Source organism: Berghia stephanieae, chromosome 3 (genome assembly GCF_034508935.2).
Source record: "Berghia stephanieae isolate SIO BIC M18660-M18661 chromosome 3, UCSD_Bste_1.3, whole genome shotgun sequence".
NCBI lineage: Eukaryota > Metazoa > Mollusca > Gastropoda > Nudibranchia > Aeolidiidae > Berghia > Berghia stephanieae.
In genome coordinates this window covers 95865233-95875572 of record NC_088362.1, presented here as the reverse complement: position 1 = coordinate 95875572, position 10340 = coordinate 95865233, and the positions used below count along the sequence as shown (strand labels likewise).

Sequence of the window (10340 nt, the reverse complement as noted above, 5' to 3'; positions counted from 1 at the left end):
GACTTTTAACTTCATGTCTGCATTTGCCACTTTTCCTACTGATCGCGACACATTGTATGAAATTGGAGGATCAGTTGCACAATCTATGGATTTAGTCCTCTGTGGGCGCTTGTTTCACACTTCCAAGTCGATTGGAACCAGTATTTGGACACCACACTATTGCTCCCTATTCAAAAACAGACGTAACCAACATGCAAGGTTATGTGGTCTAGTGGTATAACACTCGCTTTCGGATCGGAAGGTCCTGAGTTTGAGCCTCGCTCGGCGCATAGTTGAGTCCTTGGAGAAGGCTCTTTACTCACATTCTCTCACCGTACTCAGGTATAAAATGAGTACCTGGCCGTTAACAGCGTTGTCTCTGTCCCAAAAATTTGTAATATCGCCTGACAGGCGTCATGTCTCGTCCTACATGTTATGTGTTGCTGTTGGCCAAGGACCCCTTGTAAAGCGCTTTGAGCACGTTTAGTGGATATTGCGCTATATAAAAGCTCAAGTAAGGCTAACATTTAAAGTCAATTAGAGAAATTTAGAGAGAACTAAGATTTATTGAATCTCCGTTCACTTCTCCCTTTTTTCAAGTCTAATTTACGAATTCTTGGCATGTTGGAGCTCAGCGTTTTCTGGCTAAATTTTTAAAGATTCTCTACATACAAAAAAATAAATTTAAAAATTGTAATTGAGCTTTATATAGCGCAATATCCACTAAATGTGCTCAAAGCGCTTTACAAGGGATCACTGACCAACAACAACATTTAACATATAGGACGGAACATGACGCCTGATAGGCGATATTACAATTTTTCGGATATAGACATCGCTTTTTATGGTTCACACAATATACTTTTATGGGTCACACAATATACTTTTATGGTTCACACAATAGAATTTTATGGTTCACACAATAGACTTTTATGGTTCACACAATAGACTTTTATGGTTCACACAATAGACTTTTATGGTTCACACAATAGACTTTTATGGTTCACACAATAGACTTTTATGGTTCACACAATAGACTTTTATGGTTCACACAATAGACTTTTATGGTTCACACAATAGACTTTTATGGTTCACACAATAGACTTTTATGGTTCTCACAATAGACTTTTATGGTTCACACAAGAGACTTTTCGTAATCTTATATATTCTATTTATGATCATTTGTTATATATCAATAATAATAATAATAATAATAATAATACACATTTATATAGCGCTCATTCTCGTGTAAAACACAAGCTCTGGGCACTTTACAATATAATATCAATTTTAAGTGAAAAAAATAAAAAAATAAAATAATAACAACAATAACAATTCATAGCCAAATCAAGGATTCATATAGAGTCAAGAAAAACAAATACAGTAAAAATGTGTCTGAGATTCTTTTTAAAAGTAGGTAAAGACTTGCACTCCCTCAGACCACGTGGTAGTTCATTCCAAATCTTGGGGCCGAAACAAGCAAACGATCTATCACCAAATTTTGTTCTTGATCTTTTTTCCGAAATTTTCGTTTGGTCATTACATGATCTTAAAGTGTAATTTCAAATTTACACATGACAATGGAAACCTCATACATTTCTCTATAAAAATGTTCATTTCCACGCCCTGTATAAAATGAATTTGCAAATTTACACAACTTCATTAATATCTTGTGTGCCTCCTTTGACTTGATATAGGAAAATTACTCGCTTTTGCATGGACAAAGTTAACCGTGAAATGAACTCTGCATTGTGATTATTCCGGGGCATCTTGGAGAAGCTGGTCTAAAATTACCTCCATTTTGATAAGGACAATAAAGACGATGTACTTCTTTCTTCATAGTATCCCCCATATTCTGGATTGGATTCATGTCACGACTGACTGATGACCACAACATTGCTTAAAATGATTGTTCTCTTAAAACGCCTTTCGTAATTCAAGTCATGTGCGATATTATTATTATTATTATTATTATTATTATTATTATTATTATTATTATTATTATTATTATTATTATTATTATTATTATTATTATTAATAATTTTATTATTATTATTATTATTATTATTATTATTATTATTATATTTTTATTATTATTATTATTATTATTATTATTATTATTTTTTAAATTTTTATTATTATTAATTATTATTATTATTATTATTATAATTATATTATTATTATTATATTATTATTATTATTATTATTATTATTATTATTATTATTATTATTATTATTATTATTATTATTATTATTAATATTATTATTATTATTATTATTATTACTTATTATTATTATTATTATTATATATTAATTATTATTATTATTATTATTATTATATTATTATTATTATTATTATTGTCTATGTAAATATTGTTGTTATTACCATTGTTGTATATTTTGTGGTTATTAATGATATCATTTTATTATTTGGTTCCATTCACTACTTTTTACAACTTTCATATATGTCGCCCTCAAATGTTATTATAAATTGTCGAAAGCCTGAGAGTAAATAAACTTACAACTCTAATCTAAACTCTGAACCTTTCAAGCATTGGGAACTCTATCTGATTTCCTACTTCCAAGTTTTACGTGATATATTGAGATAGAATTAAAGTAAAGGACAGAGCAGTCGTGACGTCACACCTTCTATTTTTCCGGTTCCAAACTTTTTGGAAGTGTGTATGTAACAGTCCTTCGGTAGACTAATATTGTAAAATTGAGTTACATTTTGAGACAAAAGGTAGCATAACTATTTTAGTAACCGGATATGTAGGTAGTTTATTATAATTACGTCAACTACCGAGAATGGATTATATTTATTAATACCTGCACCATCACTCCGAAATCAGATGATCAATTACACAAAGTATTTATCCAGTCCAACGGGCGACTGGTTTCACACTTTCAGAGATATTAGAATCTGTTGGGTTTTTTTTTTTTGACGCCACATTTTTTTATGTTCCCAATTAATGAGAATGATAAATTATTTATTCAAGGATACATTGCAAAGCCAACTCGCCCAGTAAGGGTTTTTATTTAGACTCAAAATATAGGCCTAGTATTTAATTTCACAATCATCAGATTCATCCGAACATTATACCGTTTTGAGAAGATTGGTCACAAAATAATTGTACTTACTGGACTTAGAGCGCGACTCCATGAGTTTGAAGTGATTTATTATCGTTAGATTTGACGTGATGTTTATCTGCTTTGACAGATCATGTCAGAGGTTTCCACTTCGGGAATTTCTATTTGATATTCTGCCATCCTTGTCTATTGTACATCAATCGACGGGAGACACTAATGTTCATTTGTTTTTGGCGAAGGAAGGATTAATTTTTTAAGAAGGCAATATTTCAATTAGGGAGAGTAACTATTTTGTCTATGACAGCATCCGTCCATCCATGAAAATGCCACCGCATCCGATTATTTGCGGCCGCATAATTTTGCCTTTCGTATGTCTTTCCCGCATTTTTCTTTTTTTTTTTTTAATTTAATTTTTTTTTAATTCAAAAATAAAGAAAATAAATAATTGCTGCTCAATTCCAGTGGTTTACATTACCTGATTGTAGCGGCCATACTATTAACACCAAAAATTAGACCAACCATTGGGGGGGGGGGGGGGGGGGGGGGAAGCGCAAGCCAAGAAAGTCGCATTTGAAGTTTCTGCGTAAAAAAAATGGGCCGTTTTGTAAGACAAAGACACGGGACAGGATGGAAAGTGGAAAGTCACCCCTAGGACTGAAGTAGGGTTTCAGGTATAATTTGCTGTTTTCCATAGTTGTAACAAATTAATCAATCAAAGGTTTTCATAGAATGACAGCCATTGTGAAAAAGGGATAATAGATAGTTTTTGTGACGACATCAACTTAATTATTAAGCTGCTTTCTGCTGTAAACACGTCAGAAAAGTAGAACATAATCTACCAATATTATGTGATATTATACTTGGCTTGGTAATGGCTCTAGTATTGTGGATTGTTATTCAAGTTTAGACAAATGAAGAAGATTTAGGTAAACCCATTTGGATTGTTCCCTTTATGGAGCGTGAAGAAAAAATTCATTAAGTTTTGTTTTTTTTAAATTAGAAAACAAGACATTAGAGTGTTTCAGCAGATCATTTTGGACTTAGTATTAGACTTAAGACTATCTATCACATGATCGCTGTCCTATTTAAAATTGGAAAACACCATGTGACGTGTGCAAAATTTAGGTCCTGCCTTTGACCGCTCACCTTCCATAGCAAATTATAGAAAAAATATCCATTAAAATGTGGCTGTCGGGTGGCAAAATAAACACATACTCATAAATACTCAATCATGCATCAAATCATCTCTAGATATTGATATTTTATTAAACAAATGGTGAAATTTATCAAAAATAAATGTCAATCGATTTTTAGACCAGGGTAAAGTTAATTATTCAAAAATTAATGCGCTTGTGTGAACAAAACAAGAACTATCTGTAACAGATTTTCAGAATAATATAGACATATTTATTGAATTTAACTACATTAAAATTTTATTTACACATGTTTGCTTTAACTGAAAGTGTATTATCTATAATTTAAACAACAAAGACGGAAGATCTATTTTGGGCGCACGTTGTCCGGCTTCTAACGTTCCTAATCAGCAGTCAGCAGCAATGAACCGGAGACCAAATAATTTAAAGGTACGGTTTCATTTTCAGTGTTTGAGTTTGTAATCTGCATCGATGGTTTTAAAAGGTAAATATTTAGTTCAATGTTAACACGTAGTAGCTTTCCGGTCTTTAACTCTGGATGTTTCACTCGCATAATTCTAGAATGCTTTGTAGATGTTTTTCATCTAGTCTACGATTCACTTCGCATTGTCAGTCACTAGTACTTGAGTCCTAGTAGACAGCTCCACTCACCGAGATTCTCACTTACAAAGTTGACGTCTCCTTCGCTCATGTCTGCTTCATGTTCAAGCAGTGACTGATTCTGATACTGTTTGAGGAAACACACTTTCATAATAATTGTGGATAATAGTTTTAAATTGTCGTGTTGTGTGTAACAGCTACAATCTAGAACGTCTTGTGTATCAATTCAATCATAATTTAACCCCCCCCCCCCCCCCCCAAAAAAAAAAAAAAGAAAAGAAAAAAGCAGAACCCCCATTTGCAGGTTGGAATGTCAACAGAAGCAAAAATACAAATAAAAAATTAAAAATCAATAAGTAAAATAAAAGAAATCCATCTGTCGTAGTGCGTCGCTTTCACCACTTTCAACTGGCAAAAGTCTAGCCTAGTCGTATTATTCACTCTCGCCTTGTCCTTGCAATATGTTCCGAGTTCGGAACAATCTTTAGGTCTTTTGATACCTGCCGACATGCACTTATTTGAAGGTCTGTTAATCCAATTCACTATTGGCTCATTGTTGTAATGGCTTTTTTTTAATGACACAAAATTTTGCCCATAACAAAAATATTAAACTATGCCTATAATAGCATTCGTATGTCAGACATGCATATATGTACACGTCGATACTGCTCATTGCTGGAAAAGTAACATTCAACATTAGTGTCTGGTCCTTACTCTTGCTATTCTTAACTCACGGTCATGAAAACGTGACTGAATCCGTTTCGCCAATTTACTTTAATCGCGATTGGTATTTCTTGTCCTCATCAGGTGGGAACTATATTCCGGTTTAGAACAACGGCTTTGGCGAGGCAATCCGCACAGTATTGGATTCACTGGTAAGAATAGGTCACGGTGATAAAGCCGTCACGTAAAATATTATCATTAACCCATTCATGGCCGTGTCAGGAAAAACACGCATTTCAAATTTTGGTCTGAAAACTCGTCCGTTAAATATGGATCGATCAATATTTATGAAGGATGAGATTTCTGGCCAATTTATGAAATTCAAGTTTTTATTTCCGAGTACAGCAGATAACTGGTGAATATAGATAGTATCCGCTTGGCTAAGAAACTCACAACATTGCCATCCGGAAGTATAACGGACCGATACACAAAACTGTGTGTATCCTTGAACATTTATAGTCTGGTTACTACATTTTAGTGAGAATTACTCATGAACGCGGATGGCAAAATACAATAACAAAGGCTTGAGTGACGTCATCTTCATTCTATCTATAGCTTGACTAAGAGGATCTAAACCCAATGGCTTGTACATAATAATGATATACCAAACTATAATGGGGTGGAGAAATCGTAATATGACGACGGAGTTCATAATACACGAGAATGTTTGCGGAATAAAGCCCCTGTCCTTGTTGTACTTAATTAATCATTTTATTACCCTGTCAATTTTCATTAAAAGTCTGGGTCTTTTAATAATAATAATAAATAATAATAATAATAATAATAATAATAATAATAATAATAATAATAATAATAATAATAATAATAATAATAATAATAATAAAATAAAAAATGATAATAATAATAATAATAAATAATAAATAATAATAATGATAATAATAATAATAATAATAATAATAATAATAAATAATAATAATAATAATAATAAATAGTAATAATAATATAATAATAATAATAATAATAATAATAATAATAATAATAATAATAATAATAATAATAATAATAATAATAATAATAATAATATAATATAAAATAATAATAATAATAATATAATAATAATAAAATAAATAATAATAATATAATAATAATAATAATAATAATAATAATAATAATAATGATTTTAATAACAATAATAATAATAATATAATAATAATAATAATAATAATATAATAACAATAATAATAATAATATAATAAATAATATAATAATAATAATAATAATAATAATAATATATATTTATTATTATTATTATTATTATTATTATTATTATTATTATTATTATTATTATTATTATTATTATCATTATTATTATTATTATTATTATTATTATTATTATTATTATTATTATTATTTATTATATTATGTTATTATTATTATTACTATATTATTATTATTATTATATTATTATTATTATTATTATTATTATTAATATTATTATTATTATTATTATAATTATTATTATTATTATTATTATTATTATTATTATTATTATTATTATTATTATTATTATTATTATTATTATCATAATTATCATCATCATCATCATCATCATTATTATTATTATTATTATTATTATTATTATTATTATTATTATTATTATTATTATTATTATTATTATTTTTATCATCATTATTTTTATTATTATTATTATTATTATTATTATTTATTATTATTATTATTATTATTATTATTATTATTATTATTATCATTATCATCATTATTATTATTATTATTATTATTATTATTATTATTATTTTTATTATTAATGTGGTCTATTGGTATAACACTAGCTTTCGGATCGGAAGGTCCTGGGTTCGAGCCTCACAGGCGCATAGTTGAGTCCTTTGAGAAGGCTCTTTACTCACATTCTCTCACCGTACTCAGGTGTAAAATGAATACCTGGCCGTAAACATGCATCTGTCCAAATTATACTTTCGCCTTAAAGGCTTCATATCCCTTCTTTCATGTTAAATGTTGCTGTTGGCCAGGGACCCTTTGTAAAGCCCTTTGAGCACGTTTAGTGGATATTGTCCTATATAAAAGCTCAATTTTTTAAACTCAATTTTTATTATTACTAGTATCTAGTAGTAGTAGTAGTAGTAGTAGTAGTAGTAGTAGTAGTAGTAGTAGTAGTAGTAGTAGTAGTAGTAGGGGGGGGGGTGGCCGAGTGGTTAAGGCATTGCATTGTGACCCGGAAGGTCCCGGGTTCGAGCCCTGCTTCAGCACAATTCGCTAATATTGGATAACATGAGAGATTCCTGTTGACTCAGACTCCTGTTTGATTGATTATTTATAATTCTTCATGGAATGCCCAGGTGACTCGATCTTATGGTGCCGTTGCGGAAGGGCGTAATTTTAAAAGTAGTAGTAGTAAATAATAAACCTGAAAACGGAACGAAACAAAATACTGCATTCAATTCGATCACTTACAATAAAACACAGAAACGAGGAATTAGACAAAAAAGTGGAAGACATAGAAAAGTCCAAAAATAACGCATCGTCTATGTTCAAAGCGACGAAATCTCTGAACCGAAAACCATTCGAGAACCCAAAACTACAGGATAAATTTGGCAAACAGACAACAAATCCCAACGATATCCTTGACATTGTAACTGACCACTTCCAGCAGAAATTTCACAAACAAGTCTCACAAATATCGCCCTTCTCAGGAAACCCTAGAGACCTAAACAACCGCATCACAACAACTGAAGTTAGAAATAGCATAAAGTGCCTAAACAATAACAGATCCCCAGGCGAAGATGAAATTCCCGCTGAATTGCTGAAATGCGGTACACTCTCCCTGGATCTGAGCATTGCAAACATAATGAACAAAACATTCTCAACACACAAAGACTGGGACATTAACAGCGGTGTCCTAATTACAATACAAAACCAGGAAAAACGAAAGGACCCGTAAACAACCTGCGCCCAATAACATTACTGAATACCATAAGAAAAACACTGTCAACTATTGTCCTCAACAGAATTAGACCGAAAATAGAAAAATACCTATCACATAGCCAAAGCGGGTTTCGCCAAGACCGAAGCACATCGGACGTTGTATGGACACATAAATGGTTGGCAGCAAAGGCACTCAAAGAAAACATATCCATAACAATAACCGGAATCGATATGTCCGCAGCCTTTGATACGATCGACAGAGGAAAACTTTTGGAGATATTAACAGAAATAGTAGACGAAGACGAGCTCCGAATAATCCGATTTCTCCTCAGCAACACAAAGATACAACCAAGGATATACGGGGCCACAAAACAGACGCAGTTCGAAAGTAACATCGGGACCCCCCAAGGAGATAGTCTGAGCCCGATTCTGTTCACAATATACTTAGAACACGCTCTGAAAGAAGTTCGAAAAGTCATTCCAAAACCAACGACTCATATTGAGAATGCAATCCCTAGAGAAATCGCCTATGCAGATGATGTCGATTTTATTGGATCAACACCAGCAAATATAGACATCATACAAAATACCCACATGAAATATAACCTCCAAGTCAATGCCAATAAAACCGAATTTACAACAATATCGAGGAACAAAGAGGAATGGAAAAGAACAAAGAAAGTCGGCTCACTAATTGGAGACACCGAGGATGTACAAAGAAGAAAACAGCTATCAAACGCCGCACTCAGTAACTCACCAATGTATGGATAGAGGTGACAAAATAAGAGAAAAACCAAACTGAAACTGTACCATGCTCTTGTAAAACCGGTACTTCTGTATAACTGCGGCACTTGGGCGTTGACAAAATCCGAAGAAGAACATCTGGATGCCTTCCATCGCACACAGCTAAGAAGGGTACTGGACATCAAATACCCCAAAAAGATCTCAAATGAATCACTCTATAAGATCACAAAAGAAAGACCAATCTCCCTTGACATTTTACAACAACGATGGCAACTTTTCGGTCACAAAACTACGCAGGGACAAAAACATACCAGCAAACCAAGCCATGTCGGGATACTTCCAAAAACACGGGAACCTTTTCAGAGGAAGACCGATCACAACACTCCCTGTGATCCTAAACAAAAACCTCACAACACTTGGACAAAGCATTAGTCTCATAACGGCAGGGGACCTTGAAAATCTGAGAACCCTAGCAGAGGACCGGCAATATTGGAGACACCTCACACAGGAAATACTGGAAACACCAAGGCGACCCGATCTTTCGGTCGAGACGCGAAAGGCATCTAAGTCAAGTAAGTCAAGTAGTAGTAGTAGTAGTAGGTTTGTAGTAGTAGTATAGTAGTAGTAGTAGTAGTAGTAATAGTAGTAGTAGTAGTTAGTAGTAGTAGTAGTAGTAGTAGTAGTTAGTAGTAGTAGTAGTAGTAGAGTAGTATAGTAGTAGTATAGTAGTAGTAGTATAGTAGTAGTAGTAGTAGTAGTATTTGTAGTAGTAGTAGTAGTAGTAGTAGTAGTAGTAGTTGTAGTAGTAGTAGTAGTAGTAGTAAGTATAGGAGTAGTAGTTGTAGTAGTAGTAGTAGTAGTTGTAGTAGTAGTAGTAGTAGTAGTAGTAGTAGTAGTGGTAGTAGTATAGTAGTAGTAGTAGTAGTAGTAGTAGTAGTAGTAGTAGTAGTAGTGGTGGTGGTGGTAGTAGTATTAGTAGTAGTAGTAGTAGTAGTAGTAGTAGTAGTAGTAGTAGTAGTAGTAGAAGTAGTAGCAGTAGTAGTAGTAGTAGTAGTGGTAGAGTAGAAGAAGTTTAGTAGTAGTAGTAGTAGTAGTAGTAGTAGTAGTAGTAGTTAGTAGTATTAGTAT

At 31.9% G+C, this 10340-nt stretch overlaps 1 pseudogene; it reads right to left on the bottom strand.

Annotated features, from left to right (window-relative positions):
* Positions 1–1850: 1850 nt before the first annotated feature.
* Positions 1851–7265, bottom strand: LOC144966923 (uncharacterized; annotated as a pseudogene).
* Between the last annotated feature and the right edge of the window lie 3075 nt (positions 7266–10340).